Raw genomic sequence first — 26,928 nt, 5'->3', positions numbered from 1 at the left:
CTTTTTATGGTGGGGTGAATAAGCACATAGTAATAATGATTAGAAAATAAACCACATAAACAAAGCTCAAAGCTCAACTCATGTATATTGAGTATTGCCCACTCAGATTATTCTTAGTGTTTTTCTTTCTGGTCTTCAGGATATACGAATAAACATTTTTAAAACACTCAAGAAGCTAGACAGTTTGCTTTACTTTTAACTCCTCGGTGTTGAAACACTTGCATAACTGTTTGGGGACGTTTTTAGTTTTGTTTTAATGAGAATGTCAGTTTTAAAGTAGATCACAAATCATTGCAGAACTTGACGAAGAACATCAAAAGGAACTTCACTCATCTTTTATGAAACATCCGATTCGACATTTTAAAGTCAAATTTGTAGCTATAGTTACAGGAAATATTGTAATTCTAGACTGTACATTAGAAAGTGCTAGTAGTAGGTTAGGATTTAGTTTCAGAATATGGATTAACAGCAAGGAACTAGTGGCAGTTTCTATTCCAACATGACAAGGATAGCTCAGGAAAAAAAAATTAGTTGGAAGAAAAGGGCTTTAGGCAGTTGCCCATGAGCTAGGCAGTGATACGAAGAATCCAAAATGTGCTGAATAAACCTATTTAAAACTTTTAGATAAGAATTTGAATTTATTTTAAGTCCCAGAACAGAAGAAGCTCAAGTTTAAATCTATTCCTATCTCCTGAAATAAAAAGGGAAAGAAACATACTCCTGTTAATTCTAAGCCATGATAAAATTTCTTTACTTGGTTTATATGTTTTTTGTTTGTTTGTTTGTTTTTTACAGATGCTGAAAACCTGCTCACAGAACTGCATCAGTATTTAAGAAAACTACAGATTCACATACATTTAAACACTCAATGATGAGTTCACAAGTGAGATCAGTGCTCTGTTAGACTACTGCAAAAAGGAGCTGAGCAGAATAATAGTATTTGCTAAATGTTACTATGCGTACCTTAGCTTGAAAAGGAAATATGGCATCCAAAAAGACTTTTATTGTGTTGATCACGATATTCAACTTATGTCATACACTATTTTTTTATGCACTAAATGTTGAAGCCAGTAGCTATCTCATTGCTTTTTACCTAGGAACTACTACATTTGATGAGAGACTGGTAGGCAAAAAGAGGCCTTGGGTGCAGGGACAGCCCTGAGCAGGGAGATAACTGAGGAAAGAGGGAACACAGAGACAGGTTTGGTGATGAATACTGCATAAACAGGGCATAATGCCCAACACAGAAAAAAGTAATTGTATCAGTCAACAGAGGGGTAGCAACAGCTGCAAACTGACACATCTGGATCCCTCCCTTGGTGATGGTAGGCAACAACTGTATCTGGTCTCTATTTGAGCTGCTCCCCTGGGGCAGTCTGCTGTTCTGGGAACTGTATGCTTTGCTCATGTCTTGTAGCATGCATTTTGCTTAAGAAATATGAGAAGTATAGAATCAAATAGCAGATATTAAACAAATGTGGGAGATAAACCAGATAACAGAAACTTGCACATGGAGTTGTAGATGATAATCCATTCTGAAGCAGTTCTATTTTAAACGAGGTCTTGCAGCCACTGATCTGCATCCTTCTTATGCATATGTATGCACATACTTGTATCTGTGTGTGACTGTATAAACAGAAAAACCATGGCATTCACACCTTCTTGCACTCTCTCTGTATGTATGTGTACAAATAACCTAAAAAAATAAAACTTTTAAACATAAGAGGATGATAAGTAACTGAAAAATGAATAGTAAAATGACACGTGAAAAAAAACAGGGATACAGCATGTCTAGGAAAAATAAGCGCAAAGGACAAGATTTCTAATAAAGCTCTACATTGAGAAACATAGTAAATAGGCCAGAATCAAAGAGGAATCTTAATTATAAGCAGCAGTAACTCAGAAAGATTTGCAGGTCATAACATACAATCAAAGCATAAATAAATTGCCAGCATGATGTTAGGCCTCAGGGATTCAGGTAATCCTAGTGTGTAGAATCAAGGGAACACTTAGCAGTATCTGAAAAGTTATTTTATTTACTTTTCTGGTACAAGTAAAACTTCTGTGAAAGCACCGATTCTCATTTCTATCATAACATTTCATGAAATATACAGAAAAACTAGAAAGGGTTCATAGGGAGCCACAGAGATGATTAAAAAACTGGGCAACATGACTTCCAGAGAAATTCTAGGAGGTCAATAATTTCTGTTTATCGGAGAGGTTGTTACCGATTATTTAGTCCCAGGTTGCACATAGCTATGTTAAAGAAATTTGAACAGCAGACTGCAAGCTACTGTAAAACAAAACAAAGACTGGCGATCACTAGAATGCTTTAAAGCTGACACAGACACAAATGGTTAGCTGTGAGAGTGGTTAACCAAGGCAACACCTAAAAATAATTGCTTTTACTTCATCAGGCATAAGGAATGTCTGCTTTAAAGAGGGATAAGCATCTGGGATGTATCCACATAGCTTCTGGAGAACAGTGTCACTGGGAAAAGCTTCATCTCATCTAGTTGGATTTACTCTGCAATAGGAAAAAGACAGTCTTAGCAGTGCTTTCATGCCTCACTCTCTTCTCCTCAACCTTCCTAGAGCAGGAAGAAGAAATCACCTCATTAGGGCTCCAGGGTTTGACAGGACTCAAAATAAGACTTCGTGCTTAGACAAAGCACTGCCAAAAAATTATTTAACCAAATTTAATCTAGGGTGATCACCAAATCTCCTCATTTTCAATAACCATGTATGCCACACATTACTCTGAACTCATACAAAAAAGGAACTTACCTTCCTGCCTGTTTTCAAAGGTGCTTCCAGGAACTCTGAGATTTTCTAAAAATTGTTGCCAAGCCATTTTACCCGTTGCTTTCAGTCCAAACCTGAGGAAAAGAAAACAGGTTTAAAGGATTTTCTGATGAAAACACTGTGTTCCAAGGCGAATTTTGAAGTAGAAACATTACAACATCATTACAATATCAGCATGTGCAACATTCATGTTTAGAATAAACTTCCATAGCTTTTCTTTGTTACTAAAAACATAAACTGAGCCAACTTATTTTCTCAGTTCCAAATGTCTAGCTGTGGAAGAATTAGACCCCAAGCGAGAATTCATCTAACCATATGTACATGCCTGCACCTGAGCAAGTCACACTATCCCTTTATAGTCATTGGGAAGAACAGGCACTTTCAGGACAGAATTCATCTATCTCATTCTAAATTACATAACTAAAAACAGTTAGATGAATCCTGGCCGTTGTTTCTCTCCAGCGACTATAAAATGGAGTCTAGGAGGAGCAGTTCAGATGTAGATGTTCACATTACAGATGTCTAGAATGCATCCCTTCTCATTATTTACACATAACAGTGGAGGAACTAACTAAAGGGAATTCATGTTTGTTTTTTTCTTTAATATTATGGCACTGACTGCATCCACACTTGAAAACTCCAAAATTATTTTAAGTGTTAAACTGTGTTAAAAATCACAGGAGCTAAACTAGTATCGTATTCAGTGAATGATTACTTGAAAATTACTAAGGAACTGATCCCATGACCATCCAAATTATTGGCATATTTCCTATTCAGTGTCAGTGATACTGTAGAAAGGCTCAAGTGAGCATAGCTAAAAGCACTCCTACTTCACAAAGTTCTTCATAGGCAACTACACCTCTCATGTATTATCAGAAATGTACTGACTTGCTACTCACATAATCTCAGAAAAGCTTTTTAAAACTTCTATTGCTCCTTAGAATGGTGGCAGATGGTGTTTAGAGTATTTGCTAATCCAAAGTGCCGAGGCCAAAGCTAAAAAATATCCAGACAAAATCAGAGGTATGCAAGACTTTCTGGGTCTTTTACAAAATAAACAAAGAAGCAATCAATAACCACAAAACAAAACAACCTCCAGTTTCAGGACTATGGCAGTTTCTCAAGCTCAGGCAAGAAGGCAAAACACACAAGTTACTGGAAGCACAGAATTAACTCTGGCTGTCTGAAACTGAAGACAACACAGAGTATTTGAGGGGAGGGAAAGGAGCTGGTCTGTATACAGTGTTCCTGCACAAGAACAGAATGCATGCACTGTGTTCAGTAGCTCAAGAGACAAACACTTTATAGTACATAAGTAGCATGGTTGCACCAGAGCCCAGAACAGGGGTTGGGAAGGACTAAGCACCAAAATATGAAAATGAATATGAATATGAAAATGAATGTAAATGAAGCCAGTGCTGGAATTTACATTTCACCATCTCATTCCTACTTTACCAGCAGTACTACTGAGGGTTGGGTTATTTAAAAAAAAAAAAAAGCTGTAGAAAGAAGAAATATTTCATCTCTGATTATTGTCTAGGATAAACAAATATGAAACAAACAGTGTGAAATAACAAATGAACTTTAAAATTAAGGCCAAGATAACAACTGTTATTTTGAGCCCCCAGCTGAGATCCCATCCCACTCAAATGTCTGCAGTCCACTAAATCACTCAAATTAAGCAGCAGAGAGTAATTCTGCATGAAAATGAGCAACTAGCCAATGCTACATCTATCAGAGCAACAGGTGTCCCCACTTCTACCTCCTTTCTCAGAAGTCCTACACTCACTTGTTGGACTTTGGCAATTACTGTTGCCAATATCTTGGGAGCTGACTTAAACTTAGGAAGAAATGCTAATGTGATTATAAGGTTTGCCATGATTAATTGTAATATGTGATGCCACTGATTGTTCCACGAGGGAAGGTGTTTTCCCCCATTCTGCAGATGGCTAATGGATCACAGAGCTCTTACGTTTCACTCATCTTCCCATGGCAGTCCAACACAGCCTTTTCTCTTGCAAGTTGGAAAGGGATGAGCCAGGTCCACATAGGGGGTGAAGGGGAACTTCCCAGCAGTAAGCTTCATGGATCAAATTAAGGAAAGTCTTATTTAGACAAAGCTCATTAAAGTCAGCGGGAATAAAACCTGAGGAAGGACATCAGTGTATTTTACTGATTTCAGAACAGTTCCTCCTTGTAGATGAGACACTGACCCTCAGATTTCCAATTGTGTTAAAAAGGCAATAATATGTTGCCAGAGGTCAGTGTTGGTGGTATGGCAGTAGAGGTTGAATCTTCCCACCTGTATTCCATTATATGTTGTTGCCATGTGACAGATGGCAGCAGAGGGGCAGACTGACAAAATGGTGTCAGTCATGGAAGCGCGTATGAAGCAAAGGTGTGTCAATGAATTCCTCTATGCAGAAAAAAAATGGCACCCACTGCTATTCCTTGATGCTTGTTGAATGTTTATGAAGATCAAACAGTGGATGTGGGCACAGCAAGGTGGTGGGTGGTGCATTTCAGCAGTGGTAACAGAGACATGCTGACTCTTGTCCACTGCTGGTGAAAATGCACAGCTAATGGTGATGACTATATTGAAAAATAGTGCTCTGTAGCTGAGAATTTGTTCTATTAAATAGTGTTATTGTCCTCTTTGCATTTGTGGTAGTTTCCATGGAAATAAGTAGGAGGTGTTACTTTTGGAGCAATGTACGTATATGTGTCTCAAGACAATTCCTCTTCGCTCAATGCAGCCCACACAAGTCAAAAGGCTGGACACCCATTATTTAGATGCTATAGGCGGAATAACTGACACATATAAATACCATTTTTCTGTAGGGTTAGAAAAAGTGCAAGCATTTTTAGAGTGGTAATCCAGCATTTTATCTACTACGGTATGCTAACGTATTTGTTAAAGTAATAAAAAACAACACTGCATGCCTTCTTGGAAGTATACTTATGATTATATCCAAATGAAAAGGAATATACTTCAAAAAAAAAGATTAAAAAAAAAAAAAAGGCAGATTAGAGCTGTAACAACATGGATATCCAACAAAATCATTGAATAAATCACCTCACAGTGATTTTTTACTAAACGTTTCCCACTGAAAAATTCTCAGTCATCAATACCCTAACATCTGGTACTTTCATACAAATCTTAAATCAAGGAAAGAAAATACGATGGTAACAGAAAAAAGTTTTAGAAAAATACTGACAGTGACAAGTGAGTTTCTTTACATCACAAATGAAATTCACCAACTAGAAATATGGGTAGAGTCAAGAAAATTAAGTAGTAGAAGACTTGGCTCTTCATTTAGACTGCCTTCATACTGGTGGTGTATGATTTGTCAACAAGGACACCATACTAACCCTTCACCTGTGAAGATATATAATGCACAGCAAAACTCTAAAACACAATCAGAAATATGCCTCATGTGGCAATAGTAAAACACTGAAATAAATTCCTTCAGTTAGTACCGCTCTTTGTATAGTCTCAAGTTCACAACGTTTTATTTCTGACTCAGTATTTGAGAGTAAAAACTATGGAATTCAAGGAAGCTGGGTCTCAGTTGAGAAATGCCCTTTAAGTAAAGTGCCCCTCAGTGGCTTGCCTCCAGTGTATTTGATCTTGCTGCAGTGGGGACATACACTGAGAGAGAAGTGTGTAGATGATCTAGTCCTAAATGAGTCAAGGATGAAACCCTTGCTGACATCTAAGGCAAAACTGCATCAACTTCACCATGTCCCTTGCCCATCAATTACTATTACACTTATTATCAACTGTAATGAAGCTACTTTGTTATAAGAATTAGATAACTATGAAGAACTTCTGTCATTCCCTTCAACTGGTAGATCTTCTGAGTAACATTCTCTGAGAAGTACCACCTGAGAGACACAGCATACACAGGTGTCATGGTTTGAACAAAAAATCCACCTGCGTCCGTGACAGGGGGCTGTGGGCCCCGCAGGGGCCCTAGGCCGAAAGGAAAAAGTTAATTAGGAAAAGAAAACAGTGGCAACGATCTAAGGAGGCACACTTATTTACTAAATACTATATCGAAATACAGGATAACACAATATAATACAATATAATTGAAAATTGAGCTAATGAATCAAGCAAAATAGGAGAGAGAATGAGTCCCGTAACTGAGAGGCCTACTGTGAAATCTAGGCGAAACTGTGAAGGCTCCCACACACTCCCCTGAACGCCAGAACTTGAAAGATGTCAGTCTAGCCTGCAACCGAGTTAATATAGAGTCCAGGTCCCGTGACCTATTGTATTGTTCTCTGGGAGATGTAGTCTTCTTCTGTAAGTTGCAGATTCAGTAAAATTACTCATGCTTTATATGATGTTATGATGTGGAATACTGATAGCAAAATTACAAAATTATTAAACCATGACATTCCACCCCTTATTCTACATCATTACATTATGCTTATACATACACACTCATACGTATAGTTGTGAATAATCAGCAACCTTATTTTCTCGACAATTATATATATTCCATGCATGGGGTACTGCGTATGTTTCGAGCCACCCAGTGGTTGCCTCCACCATGGTGAGTACATAACGCTTACCATTGCGAGATCGTGGCAAGGTGATATAATCAACCTGACATGCCTCTCCATATTTATACTTTTGCCATCGCCCTTCCCCCCAAATATGTTTCATCCTCTTGGATTGTTTAATTATGGCGCATGTTTCACAGTCATGAATAACTTGAGCAATAGTGTCCATAGTTAAGTCCACCCCTCGGTCTCTGGCCCACTTATATGTTGCATCCCTTCCTTGATGACCTGAAGTCTCATGGGCCCACTGAGCTAGGAATAATTCACCTTTGTCCTGCCAGTCCAAGTCTATTTGAGCCACCTCAATTTTTGCAGCTCGATCAACCTGATGGTTATTTTTATGTTCTTCAGTAGCCTTACTTTTAGGCACATGAGCATCTACATGGCGCACCTTTACAACAATGTTCCTTATTCGGGCAGCAATGTCTTTCCACAGTTCAGCAGCCCAAACAGGTTTACACTTTTGTTGCCAATTATCATCTTCCCACTGTTGCAACCGCCCCCATAAGGCATTTGCCACCATCCATGAATCAGTATAAAGATGAAGCATTGGCCACCTCTCCCGTTCAGCCACATCTAAAGCCAGCTGAACAGCCTTTACCTCTGCGAACTGACTTGATTCTCCTTTACCTTCAGTGGACTCTGCAACTTGTCGTGTGGGGCTCCATACAGCAGCTTTCCATCTGCGATGCTTCCCTACAATACGACATGATCCGTCTGTGAATAGGGCAAATTTCTTTTCGTTTTCTGGTAGCTCATTGTATGGTGGTGCCTCTTTAGCACACGATACCTCTTCTGTAGGTGGTGTTTCAATTTTTTTACTCTTAGGCCAGTCCATGATCACTTCTAGGATTCCAGGACAGCTGAGTTTTCCCATTCAAGCTCGTTGAGTAATTAATGAAATCCACTTACTCCAAGTGGCATCAGTAGCATGATGGGTGGAGGGAACCTGTCCTTTAAACATCCAGTTTATTACTGGCAAGCGAGGTGCTAGAAGAAGCTGAACCTCTGTCCCAACTACTTCAGAAGCAGCCTGAACCCCCTCATACATGGCTAAGATCTCCTTCTCAGTTGGAGTGTAGCGTTCCTCAGACCCTTTATATGCTCGACTCCAAAATCCTAGGGGTCAGCTCGGGTCTCTCCTGAGGCTCTTTGCCACAAACTCCAGGTGGGACCTTTCTCTCCAGCAGCAGTGTAGAGGATGTTCTTCACATCCTGTCCCGTCTATACTGGCCCCAAGGCCACGGCACGGGCTATCTCTTGTTTTATCTGCTCAAAAGCCTGCTGCTGCTCAGGACCCCATGAGAAATTATTCTTCTTCCGTGTTACCTGATAAAGGGGGCTCACTATGTGGCTGTAGTTTGGGACATGCATTCTCCAAAAGCCCACTACTCCCAGAAAAGATTGGGTCTCTGTCTTGTCAGTGGGCGGAGACATAGCAGTGATTTTGTCAATCACATCTGCTGGGATGTGACGATGTCCATCTTGCCATTTCCTAATCCTAAGAACTGGATTTCCTGGGCAGGCCCCTTCACCTTGCTGCGCTTAATGGCAAAATCAGCTTTTAAGAGACTTTGGATTATCTGTTTACCTTTCTTGAAAACCTCTGCTGCTGTACGGCCCCACACCACAATATCATCAATATACTGCAAGTGCTCAGGAGCATTACCCTGTTCCAAGACAGCTTGGATCAATCCATGGCAAATTGTTGGGCTGTGCTTCCACCCTTGAGGTAAACGGTTCCAGGTATACTGAATACCTCTCCAGGTAAAAGCAAACTGTGGCCTACATTTTGCAGCCAATGGGATGGAAAAGAAGGCATTAGCAATGCCAATGGTGGCATACCACCTAGCTTCTTTTGACTCCAACTCATACTGGACTTCTAGCATGTCTGGTACAGCAGCACTTAATGGAGGTGTGACTTCATTCAGGCCACGGTAATCTACCATCAACCTCCATTCCCCACTGGTTTTACTGCACTGGCCATATGGGGCTGTTAAAAGGTGAATGAGTTTTGCTAATCACTCCCTGATTCTCTAATTGGTGAATTAGCTTGTGATTGGGGAGCAATGAGTCCCTATTGGTGCGGTACTGCCCTCTGTGAACCACTTTGGTGGCAATTGGTACCTCTTGGTCTTTTACTTGGAGCAACCCCACAGCAGAAGGATCATCTGACAGACCAGGTAAAGCTGACAGCTGCTTAACACCGTCTGTGTTAACAGCAGCTATCCTAAAGGCCCATCGGTACCCCTTGGGATCCTTAAAATATCCCATCCTAAGGTAATCAATACCCAATATACATGGAGCCTCTGGACCAGTCACAATAGGGTGTCTCTGCCAGTTTTTACCAGTGAGGCTTATTTCAGCCTCCAACATAGTCAATTCTTGGGAACCCCCAGTCACTCCATAGATATATATTGGTTGTGTCCCTTGGTGACTTGAGGGCATTAGGGTGCATTGTGCACCAGTGTCCACCAAGGCTTTATATTTCTGTGGTTGAGATGTGCCAGGCCACTTAATCCACACAGTCCAGTATACTCTATTGTCCCTTTCCCCCCCACTGGCTGGGGGCAGGGCCCCTCTATTGTTTACCTCGGTGGCTTGCAGCAACTGGAACTTTCCCCTTCTTGGAAGAGTTCACCTTGGTGGTTGTTTCACATTGTAATTCTTTCACTCGTGCCTGAAGTGAACCTGAACCTGAACAACAGGTTCAAACATTTCTGTTTACAGCATTGTTAAAATGTCGCCATATTTTTCATACACTAGAGAAGGCTCCAGTGGAAGAACACATGCAGAAATCTTTCCATTATGTAACTGCTTTTAAGAGCAAGATTTACTTGAAGATTTAAACATGAAAGTGACATGAATTGAAAGAACTATAATAGCCATTTTTACAAAGCAATAGTCCATCACTGTTATATCATACTGTGAATGACTAGAAGCAAAAACAATTTATCTGACAAATACACAGAGCAATATGGTTAGTGCAGATGATACTCTCCAACAGCACCTGCTGCTATAAAACATATCTGCACTAAGGTCCTTACAGCTAACTATTTCATATAAAGAAAAAATAATTCTGTCCTTTATTTATATGGATGATTGCATTATTCAAGCAATTTCCATATAAATTATGAACTGTGGAAACATTAAGCAGTGATGCAGGATCTAGTCATAGCCTCCTCACACTCTGTGTTTTGGGTGCCTTGTAAGCTCAAGCAGTATCTTGTAGTAAAATTGATGTGTAAGAGTTAAGCTGTTCTTCCCTTCTCTTTGGCCATATGCCCTTGGCAATGTTGCCAAGGAGTACAGAGTGTATCCTGGAAGTTTCCTTCTCACAGTTTTTGCTTTCTGAGTATAAAAGATTAATCATTAGAGATCCTGGTCTACATTTAGCCAAGAGCCACAAAAACACCCATTCCTATGATATTTTGGCTTTCTAAAGGAAATACGAGTTTAGGAAGCTAGTCTATATAAACAAACTGAAGTAATGTTTAGGAAATCATATTCTGGAAAGCATCCCACAGCCCAAACTCAGATCTACTGAGATTCTCTAGGCAAGGCAGGAAAACGTTTTCGATTCATTTAACTTCTCTATACAATAGTGCCCACAAGATCATTTGAGTTTTGGTAGTAATACTGAGAAGGTGCCCGGTGAAAGTAAAATAGCATACTGTCTTTAACCCAGCAGTTGGCATTATTTCTCAGTTGTCACAGCAAATGCATAAAAAGTCTTTGCCACATTTAGTTTACACTGACATTTCAAGGTATGAAATTTATTCACTATGGCGCACAGGAGGGTCCCTCACACACTCTCAAATGAGAAGTCAGACAAGTTTCTCAAACAATAAATCTGCCTCAAAATTCTGTGCCAAAAGTACTTGGTGGATCAGCCTGCTGATAACATCTCTCTTAAGTAATTTTAAAACCATCCATCGCATAGCCTAGTATCAATGTTCCCCTTATTAAAAATGGGTCCTTAGCACAATGAATACTGGAAAATTTTAGGAAAAATATAATAGTTAACATAGCTTGTTGTATAAAAATATTACACATCTCTTTGGTTATTTCTTCTTAATGTTACTGTTGCAGCAGAGCTATGTGGATGTGTTTTTGCTTGTGGGACTTGTAAAAAGCCTGAAAGTTGACTTACTGCAGATTTTGATAAGGCTCATGAAACAATAGGAGTCTGGTTTGTTTTCCTGAAACGTTAGCTCACACTGGGTTGCTGAATACTGCAAGCATCCCTGAGGCTTTTCTCCCCTCACCATTTTTTGACATCTGCTTCTAAGCTGATTATTGTTTATTCAGAACTGCCAAAATCACAGAGAGAAGATAATGTATGAAGAGATTTTAGAAAGCCCAAAATAAACATGAAACACTGGGAGCGCTTGTAAGGTGAGATGCACCATACTTCCAATCCAGGCCTTGACCTCCATATCAAAGATAGAAAAGACAAAAAAAAGGCCAAGAAGTTGAATGTCCCTGAGTCTTGTTTGTCTCTCTTGTCTTTTCAAGGTTGAAAAAGCACAGCTACAGGTCTGTGTGAGCCAGTTTCTAGTAAAACATGCAGTTCTGATGCATAGCCTGACTTCTAAGTGAGGATTTCCATGGCATGAAGACACATGAGTGAGTATTGGAAAGCTTTTTTCCTTTCACCTTGCATAAAGCAGGTGAAACACAGTAATACAGTGACAGTTACATTCATCCATCACACTCCACAACTTTCTTCAGTTAAGATCACATCTAAAATCAAAAGAGGTCATTGGTCATGTCTATTCCATCTTCTATCTCAGTTCTAAGCTTGCTGCCACATATGAGAATATATGTGTTTCTGCAGCAGCACCTATCCACTAACTATTTATTTTATGTAAGACAGAAAATCACAGAATGACCTGGATTGGAAGGGACCTCAAGGATCATGTAGTTCCAACCCCCCTGCCTAGCAGGGCCACCAAACATACACATTTACTAGATCAGGTTGCCCAGGGCCCTGTCCAACCTCGTCTTGAACACCTCCAAGGACGGGGCATCCACAACCTCACTGGGCAGCCTGTTCCAGGGCCTAACCACTCTCCTAGTGAAGAACTTCCCCCTGACATCCAACCTAAATCTTCCCTCCTTCAACTTAAAACCATTTCCCCGTGTCCTGCTATTGTCAGCTCTTTTGAAGAGTTTACTCCCCTCCTGGGAGTAAGTTCCCTTCAGCTATTGAAAGGCTGCAATGAGGTCACCCCGCAACCTTCTCTTCTCTAGGCTGAACAAGCCCAACTCCTTCAGCCTGTCCTCATAGGGGAGGTGCTCCAGCCCCCTGATCATCTTTGTGGCCCTCCTCTGGACCCTTTCCAAAATCTCCATGTCTTTTTTGTACTGAGGGCTCCACACCTGGACACAGTACTCCAGATGGGGCCTCACAAGAGCAGAGTAGAGAGGGACAATCACCTCCCTATCCCTGCTGGCCACTCCTCTCCTGATGGAGCCCAGGATCCCATTTGCTTACCGGGCTGCCAGAGCGCACTGCTGGCTCATGTTGAGTCCTTCGTCCATCAGGACCCCCAGGTCCTTCTCTGCCGAGCTGCTCTCAAGGACAACTCCTCCCAGCCTGTACAGGTGCCTGGGGTTCTTCCGGCCCAAGTGCAAAACCTTGCACTTTGCTGTGTTGAACCTCATTAGGTTCACCCGAGCCCAGCTTTCCAGCCTTTCAAGGTCCCTCTGAATAGCATCCGTTCCCTCCACCATATCGACCGCACCACTCAGCTTGGTGTCGTCAGCAAACTTGCTGAGGGTGCACTCAATTCCCTCATTGATGTCATTAATAAAGATGTTAAAGAGCACCGGTCCCAAAAGAGACCCTTGAGAGACACCGCTCGTTACCAGCCTCCACCTGGACATAGAGCCATTGACCACCACCCTCTGTCTTCAGCCTTTCAACCAATTGCTTATCCATCTAGTTGTCCACCCATCAAATCCACTTCCCTCCAATTTGGAGATGAGGATGTGATGGGGGACCATGTCAAAGGCCTTGCTCAGGTTCAGGTAAATTACATCGGTCGCCTTCCCTTCGTCCACCAATGCCGTCACTCCATCATAGAAGGCCACAAGATTAGTTAAGCATGACCTTCCCCTGGTGAAGCTGTGCTGGCTGTCTCGGATCACATGCTCGTTCTTTATGTGATCGAGCATGTTGTCCAGGAGGATCTGTTCCATAATCTTCCCAGGCACGGAGGTGAGACTCCTCGGCCTGTAGTTACCCGGGTCCTCCCTGCTCCCCTTCTTGTAAATGGGAGTGACGTGACCCTTCCTCCAATCATCCGGGACCTCACCTGACAGCCACGACTTCTCAAATATGATGGAGAGCGGCTCAGCAACCACCTCAGCCAGCTCCTTCAGGACCCTGGGATGCATGCCATCTGGCCCCATAGACTTGTACTCATTCAGTCTAAGGAGGCACTCTCGGACTTGCTCTACTCTTACAGTGGGGAGGGATTTACCTCCTTGGTCCCCACATAGAGGTATGGTGGTGCAAGACTTAGGGACGTGAAAAAGACTAGAATCCTGGCCACCAGTGAAGACCGAGGTGAAGAACTCATTCAGCACCTCAGCTTTCTCTTCATCTGTTGAAGCCAGTTCTCCTTTCAAATTTACCAAAGTAGGTACGCCCGTTTTGGCCTGTCTCTTCTGGCCAATGTACCTGTAGAAGGTTTTCTTATTGTTTTTCACGTCCCTCGCCAAGTTCAGTTCTGCCTGCGCCTTGGCTTTCCTGATCCCACGTCTGCAAGTCTGGACAGCACCCCTGTATTCTTCCCAGGTGACACAGCCTTGTTTATAGAGCTTGTACACCCCTTTCTTCGCCCTCAGTTCTCTCAGCAGGTCCTTGCTGAGCCATGCCGGTTTCCTACCTTGCCTACTCACTTTCTTATTCAGGAGAATGGAGACCTCTTGTGCTTCCAGGAGGGCATCCTTAAAGAGCAGCCAGCTCTCCTCAACATCCTTGTCTTTGAGGGCAGCGCACCAGGGGATCTTGGCCAGCATTCCATTGAGTAGCTTGAAGTCTGCTCTTCTAAAGTTCAGCGTCCTGGTCCTGCTCTTTGCCAGGCCCACATCGCTTGAGATCACAAACTCAACCAGGGCATGGTCCCTGGAGCCCAGGCAGCCTCCAACCTTGACACCTTTAATGATCTCCTCAGCGTTGGTGAGCAGCAGGTCCAGCAACACTTCACCTCTGGTACGTCTGTCCAATACCTTAACCAGAAAGCTATCATCAATGGATTCCAAGAGCCTTCTGGAGCTCTTGCAGCTCACCGTGTGGTTTTTCCAACAAATGTCCGGATGGTTGAAGTCCCCCACCAGGACAAAAGCCTGTGAGCCAGACGCCTCACGCATCTGGAGCAAGAAAGCCTCGTCAACAGCCTCCCATTGATCAGGTGGCCTGTAGTATTGTCAAACAGTAAAATAATTGTCAAACAGTGGTAACTAGTCATTACTCGGAGAAGTCGTTACTTACTTTTACCTGACAGAGCAATCTAGCAATTCACATTATGAAATACTTTAGCCATCAAGCTACAACACACTCACATTTTGTTTTAGCCCAAGGAATCTGGAGTCTAATACTATTTTTAACACTGTTAATCAGTGGTTAGGAATCAGGGCTGTAAAGTCCAGCAAAATTCCAAATTAGATCCATCAGGACCAAATACATCTATTGATATGGATGGAAAGAAGAAAAAGGACCCAAGAATTCCACTCTTTTTCTGAGCAATATCTGGAGTTTGTTTTTCTGTAGTGTTTTTTGTTTGTTTGTTTGTTTGCTAAACTGTATCTGTACTTAGGCCAAAATTCCTCAGAAATTCTTCATAGTTCATCATATCTAGCATAGTAGTGGTTCCACTTCAAAGAGAAAATATCCAGCTTTATGAGAACACTGCTATTCTATATCACATTTGCAGTGATTTGAATAAATATTTATGAAAAATTTAGAAGAGAATACATACATAAAGATTGTGAAAAATGAGTAAATAACTGTAACTTTTTTTGTGTTTTTTTTTTTTTTTCCTGGTCTCTTAATTCCCCCATTATATTCTTTTCTGGTGTCTTTTCTCTGCACAAGATTATGTCTATAGTATGTGAGCTGTCTGCATAATATCATTCAAATCCATGATACAGTGCCATTTGGTTGGTCATCTACATGAACATGAATTTTAATGTATCTGCACAAAGCCATTCCTCTTCCAAAAATATAAGAATACTATTGCATTCTTAAACAAAATCTAGCATAACTTATGGTGAATCATGCTTAAACTCTGTAGCAAGTTTTCTAGATGTTACAGTAGGCTAAAATTTTGCAGCAGCTTCATTTGGATTAAATATGCATGGCATTTTGCAATTAGAACTCATTTCCATGTGGTATTAATTTCCACAGCTTTGAAATTAACCTTTGATTGCAAGCAGTTACTTTCTAGATATTTCTCCTGATCAGCAGTGGAACTGTTAACATAAAAATACACTTGTTATCCTAAATTGTATTCAATTGCTTGGAAAGAATGAGCAGTTTCCACCTTTCAGAATGACAGTCTGCTAGAGAACTCAGAATCAGTTTAACACATTTCGTTGTAGGATTTACCTCCAGTCCCCATCAGACAACAGGGCTGTGACTCATGTTCACATTTTATCCAGAATTTAATGAATTCCAGGAATATGTAGTTCTTAAAATAAAAAATCTGTTGCATCAAGAGAATGCATAAACTCTAAAGTTGAAACGGTTTACCACTGAATATCTTGTACAGCACAGGCAATCAAGATTCTCTCAACTTCCTTTGCATTTAGTTCCATAATTAGTGTTTAAATAAAATTAAACTCATGGTCAATTTAAGATTTTCTGACAGAAATGCATCCAGCTAATCCTGATCAATTTGTTCTAAAAGTGAATGGCAGGAGAATTGCCTTATTTTTTTTATTTGAATGTGTCTACCTAGTGAAGATACAACACCAGATGATGTGGTCACCTTTTAAACTCCTTTTTCAAAGGCTAAATGAATTGTCTGCTAACATTAAGCTCAAAAGTATTTGCATTGTCCCTTGAATCATAATGGTGACTTCTTTGCACAATTTTCCAATGTTCTGAGAATGAGAGTACCTGACATGAAAGTGTTCAGGTTTTGGCTCTGTCAGCATATGAAAATAAAGCCCCTTTTTGGGACATTAATGTTTTCACAGCCTCAGAGTAGAAACCAAGACCTCATAAAAAAAGAGAAGAGATGTACCCTGCTATTTGCACCAGCATAGGAGGCCAAGATCTACTGGTGATGTATGGGCCCATTAATGTGATAAAGAAAAACCAGGTTGGCCATTTTTCAAATTCCATTTGCAACGAGTAGAGAGAGAGCTGCACTGTAACACTGCCTGCTTACCTCTATCTTAGCAAAAGGGGAAAGAAAAATTAGTTGCTAAGATCACCATAAACTAATCAGTTTTGAGGGGTATGAAAGAGAAGAATTTCTGATCCCAGTATTAGATCTTCTTAAACAGTTTGGAAGCCAATAGCTTGTCTCTTGCCTCCGTTTCTCATCTCTAAAAGTAGAACAATAATGCCATCCTAGCCATGGGCCTACATTGGTTACTCACAGTAAACTATAAACCTTTGTTTTGATGCATATAAATTATGGTTATATATTTATGGGGGACTTAAATTCTTTTCCCTATCGAGAGGGATTCCTTCGCACCCTATTTCCCCTCAAGACTTTTCTTTGTGACTTATTAAAGGATGAGGATTATCTCTTAATTTATTTTCAAGGAAGTTTTAGAGGAATTAAGACTAGCTGTGAGCTGTACATATGGAAATAAAGAATGAACATATAGACTGACATCTGTGAAGTGCAGTAAAATCATGCTTGAGAAAATGGATAGATTTGCTTCCAATTTGAACAAACGTTTCACACTGACATTCAAAATAAAAAAAAAATACTTCAAAAACATTGGTATGATATGACTATTTGAAGACTAATATATCTATTTCATGGAAGTGCCACGAGAAATATCAGGTTAATAGCATACTTCAGTATCAGGAATGATACTTGAGAATACTTGAGGAGTTCCTGACATTCTGCTTTGTTTATAGCTCCACTTTTGATTTACAAAATAAATAAATAAATAAATAAATAAATAAATAAATAAATAAAGAGAGAGAGAGAGACACCAAACCACAACCTACAGCAAAGAACAGATATATATACAAATTATCATGGATTTACTACAAAACAGGAACACTCTCCAGTCATTATCCTACATTAGCGACAGTTTGCAGTAAGCCATACTTACTCTGTACTCTATCACATGAAAACTTTTGCATTCCCTGCTCTAGAAACTTTTCACTATTACTCTCAAGCAATTTCTGTTGTATTGAACAAAATGGCTTATTATAGATCTGCATATATCAAGGCTGGATAGCTGATTTCATTTAGTGAACAGAAATACAGAACTAATTGTTGGTACAAAATTGCACTTCTGCCAGTGTAGAAGTTCTTCACATTCCAGCCCCTAATACAGGAGCACAGATTTCAAAGAATAGGCAAGAATCTCATCATCATGCAGTGGTCAGCCACATCATTATCAAAGTGGTGAGCTACAATCTGGACATGCAATGCATGGAGACTGTGTTGGTAGCAGTAGCTCCCAAAACTGGACCGAAGCTTATTTGGTGTATTTTCTTACAGTCAAGAACAGGTTGAGAGCCTGTGGGTTAGGATTAGAGATGGGACTAATAAAGGTCAGCTGGTATTAGGGGTATACTACAGGCCACCTGATCAAGGGGAGGCTGCTGATGAGGCTTTCTTGCTCCAGATGCGTGAGGCGTCTGGCTCACGGGCTCTTGTCCTGGTGGGGGACTTCAACCATCCTGACATCTGTTGGGAAAACCACACGGCGAGCTGCAAGAGCTCCAGAAGGCTCTTGGAATCCATTGATGATAGCTTTCTGGTTCAGGTATTGGACAGACCGACCAGAGGTCAAGCGTTGCTGGACCTGCTGCTCACCAAAGCTGAGGAGATCATCAAAGGCGTCAAGGTTGGAGGCTGCCTGGGCTCCAGCGATCATGCCCTGGTTGAGTTTGTGTTCTCAAGCGATGTGGGCCTGGCAAAGAGCAGAACCAGGATGCTCAACTTTAGAAGAGCAGACTTCAAGCTACTCAATGGAATGCTGGCCAAGATCCCCTGGCGCGCTGCCCTCAAAGATAAGGACGTTGAGGAGAGCTGGCTACTGTTCAAGGATGCCCTCCTGACAGCACAAGAGGTCTCCATTTCCCTGATTAAGAAAGTGGGCAGGAGAGGTAGAAAACCGGCATGGCTCAGCAAGGACCTGCTAAGAGAACTGAGGGTGAAGAAAGGGGTGTACAAGCTCTGGAAACAAGGCTGTGTCACCCGGGAAGAATACAGGGATGCCGTCCGAACTTGCAGACATGGGATCAGGAAAGCCAAGGCGCAGGCAGAACTGAACTTGGCGAGGGATGTGAAAAACAATAAGAAAACCTTCTACAGGTACATTGGCCAGAAGAGACAGGCCAAAATGGGCGTACCTACTTTGGTAAATTTAAAAGGAGAAATGGCTTCAACAGATGAAGAGAAAGCTGAGGTGCTGAATGAGTTCTTCACCTCGGTCTTCACTGGTGGCCAGGATTCTAGTCTTTTTCACGTCCCTAAGTCTTGCACCACCATACCTCTATGTGGGGACCAAGGAGGTAAATCCCTCCCCACTGTAAGAGTAGAGCAAGTCCGAGAGTGCCTCCTTAGATTGAATGAGTATAAGTCTATGGGGCCAGATGGCGTGCATCCCAGGGTCCTGAAGGAGCTGGCTGAGGTGGTTGCTGAGTCGCTCTCCATCATATTTGAGAAGTCGTGACTGTCAGGTGAGGTCCCGGATGATTGGAGGAAGGGTCACGTCACTCCCATTTACAAGAAGGGGAGCAGGGAGGACCCGGGTAACTACAGGCCAGTGAGTCTCACCTCTGTGCCTGGGAAGATTATGGAACAGATCCTCCTGGACAACATGCTTGATCACATAAAGAATGAGCATGTGATCCGAGACAGCCAGCATGGCTTCACCAGGGGAAGGTCATGCTTAACTAATCTTGTGGCCTTCTATGATGGAGTGACGGCGTTGGTGGATGAAGGGAAGGCGACTGATGTCATTTACCTGGACCTGAGCAAGGCCTTTGACATGGTCCCCCATCACATCCTCATCTCCAAATTGGAGGGAGGTGGATTTGATGGGTGGACAACTAGATGGATAAGCAATTGGTTGAAAGGCCGCAGACAGAGGTCAATGGCTCTATGTCCAGGTGGAGGCCGGTAACGAGCGGCGTCCCTCAAGGGTCTGTCTTGGGACCGGTGCTCTTTAACATCTTTATTAATGACATCGATGAGGGAATGGAGTGCACCCTCAGCAAGTTTGCTGATGACACCAAGCTGAGTGGTGCAGTCGATACGGTGGAGGGAACGGATGCCATTCAGAGGGACCTTGACAGGCTGGAAAGCTGGGCTCGGGTGAACCTAATGAGGTTCAACACAGCAAAGTGCAAGGTTTTGCACTTGGGCCGGAAGAACCCCAGGCACCTGTACAGGAGGTACAGGAGGAGTTGTTCTTGAGAGCAGCTCGGCTGAAAAAGACCTAGGGGTCCTGATAGATGAGAAACTTAACATGAGCCAGCAGTGCGCTCTGGCAGCCCAGAAAGCAAATGGGATCCTGGGCTCCATCAGGAGAGGGGTGGTCAGCAGGGATAGGGAGGTGATCGTCCCTCTCTACTCTGCTCTTGTGAGGCCCCATCTGGAGTACTGTGTCCAGGTGTGGAGCCCTCAGTACAAAAAAGATATGGAGATTTTGGAAAGGGTCCAGAGGAGGGCCACAAAGATGATCAGGGGGCTGGAGCACCTCCCCTATGAGGACAGGCTGAGGGAGTTGGGTTTGTTCAGCCTGGAGAAGAGAAGGTTGCGGGGTGACCTCATTGCAGCCTTTCAGTACCTGAAGGGAACTTACTCCTAGGAGGGGAGTAAACTCTTCGAAAGGGCTGATAATAGCAGGACACGGGGAAATGGTTTTAAGTTGAAGGAGGGAAGATTTAGGTTGGATGTTAGGGGAAAGTTCTTTACTAGAAGGGTGGTTAGGTCCTGGAACAGGCTGCCCAGTGAGGCTGTGGATGCCCCGTCCTTGGAGGTGTTCAAGACCAGGTTGGACGGGGCCCTGGGCAACCTGATCTAGTAAATGTGTATGTTTGGTGGCCCTGCTAGGCAGGGGGGTTGGAACTACATGATCCTTGAGGTCCCTTCCAACCCGGGTAATTCTGTGATTCTGTGATTCTGTGATTCTGTGGTGGTAAGAATCAACAGACTTGCTATTGCTGTCATATGTGCATTTAAGGAGAACACACATTATGAAACTTCGTTCTTGATTGATCTATGTTACTATGCCTTAAAAGACCAGTTATCAGCTCTTACCATCACAATGACTAGCTTACTTGCATAAATTTTCTGACCAAAGAACCCAGTGACTACCTTTAAACACTTACAGTCTCTTATCCTCCTTCTCTGTAGAATGAAGGAGGAAAACAAACATTAACACAGCGTGTCTCCAAAATCCAAGTTGTGATCATCATATGCTTCCACTATGGAGATGCTATCTTCCCATTTACGAGGAAGTGTAACAGGCTGGCAGTGTTTTAAGTTATACTTTGGATTACTTTGTCCTTCTTGTTATTAAACAAATTTACTATTTATTTCTATTCTCAACTTGTTCATTCCTGTACTTATATAACTTAAACCAATTCATAAGTTATCATCAGAAAAAAAAATATTCCAGTAATTCCTAATGTCCAGAACATTTACTTTTGATCACTGTTTCCTCTGTACATCCAAGATGGAAGGACTGGATTTTAAAAAGACAACAATAATGAAAACAACGGATCAGATACTCTTTTAAGCCCTGTTCTTGCAAATACAGTCTTTCAGAGTACATAGATGACAGCTGCATTTAACTTCAATGCTAAGTAGGTCACTCTGAAAGTAATGCCTCCTACTTATTTCCAGGGAAATCACAACTGGCACAAAGACAACAACACTATTTGACAGAACAAATGCTCAGCTACAGAACACTATTTTCCAACATAGTCACCACCACTGGCTATGCATTTTTGCCAGTAATGAACAAGAGTCTGCATGTCATGCTTGTAAAAATCCGCATAGCCATATGGGGCATGGTTTGTCTTTCATATCACTTTCACCAATGCTGAAATGCACCACCCATCACCTCACTGTGCTCACAGCCACTGTTTGGTCTCCATAAATGTTCAGCAAGCATCAGTGAATGTCAGTGGGTGCCATTTTTTCCCATTTTTTCAACCTCTACTGACATACCACCATCATCTGCCTCTGGTGTCATGGACCAACATAGTAAAACAGGAGGCATTCATTTTGGAGCAGCTCTTCTAGTTCTGGTGATGAAAAGACCATCCAAGCACATGCAAGCATAATATTCTGGAATCAGTGCCATGAATACAGCTAGACTACACAGATCCACAATGGGAGATCTTTGCACAAGTTCTTAAAAATCAGAAGTCTAGCACATACCTCAGTGCTGACACAATCAGGCAGAAGAAAGCTAAATTCTGCCCTTACACTTTAAAGTTTGAACTTGCTTTTCATTTCAGTATATATTCCTTAAGCATCTCTCCAACTGAAATTACTTTTTAGTTAGTAAAGCTGACAATGAACATCTAATAAACGTAGAAATAGGTTCTGGTTTCCTAAGAATAAAAACAAGCTAATAATAAGCACAACTATTCATTATTTTCCTACTCGCTATTTTTACACATATACAAATACCCTCTAATTGTTAAAACTGAAAAACAAACAAATGTACCCATTATACTTTTATGAAACCAGTCCATTGTATAAGGAAAAGAAATCATTCTTTGAACAAAGATTTGCTCTGAAATTGCTGCCAAAGAAAATAACCTTGAGTTATTTGCTGCATAACTGCCACATAAGTACATTAAAGGTGCCTAGAGAGAGTTTTGTCTTAAGCACGTGACTTTTAAGAAAAAGCTTTTAAGTTCAATATTTAAAAATTACTGCTATACCCTTGTCTTTCCCTGATTTTTAAATTAACTCCAGTTATCACATAGAGGAAGAAATCAGATGCCATTTGTTCCTATCCTTTCAGTCTTTTACCTTAAAATGAAGGCTTGTATTACTTGGCTGCAGTGAATCCACAATATTATTGCCATGTTAAGGAAATTGTATATATATATTTAATAAGCGTTGTTTCCCACAAAACTGGATAATGTAGCACTGGTATGAAATCTCAGTAACTTTCCAGATCATTAGAACTAGCTGGTCAAGACTGCCTAAATGTGAAAGCCTAAAAGCTTCAGGATCTGGACCTTGGATCTGCTCTTAAGAAGAGTTATATTTTTCACATAATAAAGCAAATCCTTAGATGGGAGGTCCATCTAAAAAGGCTTATGTCTTCCTTACAGAGACTTGGTTTCACAACTGTTATACTTCTGGGTGGTTTTTTAGGTTGGTTGGTTGGTTTGGGGTTGTTCTTTTTTTTTTTCAGTAAAAAATGAATATCCTTTTGGTGAGATAAAACAATTGTTCTGTCACTTTAGGTTTGGGCTGACCTATTGAAAAGAAATGCTATGAGCACAAATAGGCCTCTCTGGCAGTTTGTGGATCCAAAATACAATCTCTGAAAATGAATATTTTCCCCAGATTGTACCATAAGCATCCTCAGCCCAAAATGTATGCATGGGTAGTGCTTTATATCAGGATCTTGACAGAAAAAGCCCTCTGAATATCTACAGGACTAGTCTGAAGTCCATTAGAGCTAATGGAGAGACTCAAAACTATATCCCAGAACAACCATAGCAGGATTATGGGAAAAAATAATTGTTAATCAATCCAAAGCAAATATTCATCGGGCTCTGGCTTGAATCAGAAACAGCTGCAGAATACAAAAGCAGAAATAAGTTCAAGAGTCCACACTTCAGTAGGAAGAAAAGTGGCAGCAGAGCTTGGTCCAAGGAGCAACATTATTTTCTTGTAGACCAGTAAAGAAAGAAGCATTTGAAGTGGATTCTATGATCATTTCATTCAACACTAGACAAATGAAGGACAGGAGCGTTCCAGGTCCTGTAACATGAGATGCATTTTCTCTAAAAACTACATTCACAGGCCTATGTTATAAAAGCTGTATTTTCCAGAAAAATGAGATAGACAAATACATGGAATAAACATGGGGTAGAAGCTAGTTGAACATACAGAAACCTAGAGTGTTCATGGAACCACAGCTTTGAAGCAGGGCCCGAGATTTAGTTGGGACAGTGGGAACCTCTAAAATAGAAAATAATTTCTTTCTGATTAAACCAACTTTTTTAGGTTGCTGGCTTTGGTATATGGCATTCCAGTCATTTGTCTGAGGGAGGGACTAGGAAGAAAATACATCTAAACAGACTAGAAAAACTGCTAGCCTCTATTTCACCTACCAGCTTATCTGCCCCCAATGTACTAAAAATTAAAGAGAGAGACCCTCGGGTATATTTGCTACACGGAATTTCCTGGATGCTGATTTGGAGAATCCAAATATTCCATTAGAGACCCAAAAATCTGTACTGGTTTACTGCCTGCTTTGGATCTCTGCCACTTCTCAGCTGTTATCACCACTGTCAGCAGTACACAACTTTGGGATGGTCAAATGAACCACCAATGAGGTTCCCAATATGACAGAATGTATTGTTCTTGCTCAGCTGATTAAAATATACTCAAAAGAGAGCTGAGTACATTTAGTTTCAAATTTCTTGGGCTGCCTGTGCCTTCCCAACCAAAAACAAGCCTTATCTAAGTTGCTTTCTCGGACAATATTCTTTTAAGGCATGATTACAGGAAATACTTTTGTACACTAATAAATGTGCAGACAGAAGAGTATGTTTACCAGTGCTCATACCTGCTTTATATTTTCCTTGAGGTTTAACTGGATCATTGCAAAACTACCAGCACAGAAATGAATTTGACTCATGATTTTAACTACACTTTCAAAAGAAAAGCATTTTATTCCTTCCTTAAACGTGTTATTAAAATTAATGAACTTGAACTTTAGGGAAAAAAAACAAACACACACTTCCAGAGGCTTTAAGATTTATCCTTTATAAGAAATTCAGAGATATTTATCCACTCTCAATTTCCATTGGCCTCTTCAACAGAATACTTCAGTTAGTTTGTGCGATATTGTTAGTTGTGTGATAAATGTTACAATGCAACTGTGTTATTTCTGATACTCTGTGGTTTCATATACAGGTACCATTCTGTACCATTCTTTTTATTTGATAATCTTCAGAAGTTCTGATAAAATTTCATCATTTTAGAGCTTTAAAACTCCTTAAGCAAAATTTTGTGATTGTTTTTATTATTCGGTACTTACAAAGTGTAGTAACATTTGCATAGATTTATTACCTTTAGATTGCAATGCCAAACACAAGGTTTATCGTCAAATAAAGCAACACTTTTGCTACTTTGATTTCCTGCTTTAGAAAAGTACTGCTTCTGTTCTGTAATTGCCAGTACCAAATTATTTAATTACTTTTGTTGATTTCTAATTCTGGAAAGTATCTCAACCAGAAAATACACAGAAAATGTAACAGCATGGCTAAGCGATATGAACTCACAAAAACTACTTTGGAATTTGCCCATAATGAAAAAAAGAAATCCAAATAAAAAACAGTAAGCAACAAAGTACCATCCTAAACTGCTTAATTTTCTTTCAGATCCATTTCCAGTAAATGTTATTTCCAACTGTATTTCATAATGGATTTCATAGACACCACAGAAGGTCATTCAAAATTATCAAACACTAAACATTCTCTGGAAACAGACTATGGAGACTCAGTTTTGTGTTGGTTTAATGCAGCTTGTAGCTGATCTCCATGCATGTTAACAGCATCAGTTAATACACATTGCCATCACTCAGTCTCCATCACTGTTTCCATCAGATTGGTTAACAAGCACAATTTCATAAATATGTCAGCAAGGTACAAAGGCAATGCTCCTTCACTATCCTGGGAATACCTGGGCAGTTTTTCTTCCTGCAAACCTTATTACAGGCAAATCTTGGGCTCCATCCCATTCTCACACCTCTGCTCTGAGAGAGCAAGCTCTGCTACAGCTCCTGCATACACAGACTAGAAGAGGCATGCCTGAAGTATCCATCACGTGTGAAGTTATCATATGCACACTCAAAATGAATACTTGTCAACTGCTCTGACACCAGGATCTTCTTGGGAGATCACAGAATCATAGAATCACAAGGTTGGAAAGGACCTACATGATCATTTAGTCCAACTGTCCTCCCATAAACATTGCTATAACAAACCACTAAACTATATCTCATAGCTCCTCACCCAGACACCTCTTGAACAATACCAGGGATGGCAACTCCACCACCACCCTGGACAGCCATTCTACTCTCTGAGAGAAAAAGTTTTTCCTTATGTCTAATCTAAACCTCTTCTGGTACAACTTGCAGCTATTTCCTTGGGTCTTGTTTGTTGTCTAGGAGAAGAGGCCAAGCCTCACCTCCTAAACTCTCTTCAGGAAGTTGAAGAGTGCAATGAGGTCTTCCCTGAGCCTCCTCCAAGCTAAACAATCCCAGTTCCCTCAGCTGCTCCTCATAAGACTTGTGTTCCAGACCCCTCACCAGCTTCATTGCCCTTCTCTGGACATGTTCCAGGGCCTGGATGTCTTTCTTGTAGTGAGGAGCCCAAAACTGAACACAGTACTCGAGATGCAGCCTCACCAGAGCTGACTACAGAGGGACAATTACCTCTCTGCTCCTGTTGGTCACACTATTTCTGATGCAGGCCAGGATGCTGTTGGCCCTCTTGACCACACTGTCAGCTCATGTTCAGCTGAGCATCGACCAGCACCCCCAGGTCCCTTTCCTCTTCACAGTCCTCCAGCCACTCAGCCCCAAGCCCATAGCACTGCATGGGGTTATTGTAGCCAAAGTGCAGGACCCAGCACTTAGCCTTGTTGAACCTCATCTCATTCATCTCAGCCCAGCAATCCAGCTTATCTGGATGCCTCTGAAGGGTTTCCCTACCCTCAGGCATATCAGCACCACCTCTCAAAATCATGTCTTGGGAGTCAATTGAAGATGGCAGAGCAATCTCGTTTCCAAATGTTTACAAACATTAATTAGGTCCACATTGTTCTTCTCAGGTAAGTAAGTAATATTCCTTCATGCAGCTGTGCAAACTACAGTCCTAAAATGTTAAGTGTATTTTTCTGATGTTCCCAGTGAATCAAGTGCCAGGCATAAAGTACTCAGCACTGAATCAAGCCCTTTCCTGGCTTTCTGGCTTCCATTCCAAGTTTCCATTTTACTGTATCATTTTACATCAAAACCATGATAAGGGGAAAGGAAACAAATCAGAGGGAAGAAGACTTCCCTGTTTACTGCCTCAAGTCACAGAGGATGTGAAGATGTGCCATTGTACCATTCTATTTC

At 41.2% G+C, this 26,928-nt stretch overlaps 1 long non-coding RNA gene across 1 annotated transcript in view; it reads right to left on the bottom strand.

Annotated features, from left to right (window-relative positions):
- Positions 1-2,016: 2,016 nt before the first annotated feature.
- The window catches only part of LOC107317379 (uncharacterized), a 45,839-nt gene continuing 20,927 nt past the window's right edge, over positions 2,017-26,928 (bottom strand). The window contains exons 2-3 of the long non-coding RNA XR_001556855.3: positions 2,788-2,879; positions 2,017-2,527 (exon numbers count right to left, since the gene is read on the bottom strand). This is a non-coding gene — a long non-coding RNA (uncharacterized LOC107317379). The remainder of the gene's footprint in view (positions 2,528-2,787; positions 2,880-26,928) is intronic.

This window comes from Coturnix japonica, chromosome 1 (genome assembly GCF_054131305.1).
Source record: "Coturnix japonica strain WE chromosome 1, WE-NBRP24, whole genome shotgun sequence".
Classification (NCBI taxonomy): Eukaryota; Metazoa; Chordata; class Aves; order Galliformes; family Phasianidae; genus Coturnix; species Coturnix japonica.
Note: the sequence above shows the minus strand (reverse complement) of the source record. Positions and strands in the feature narration are given on the sequence as shown.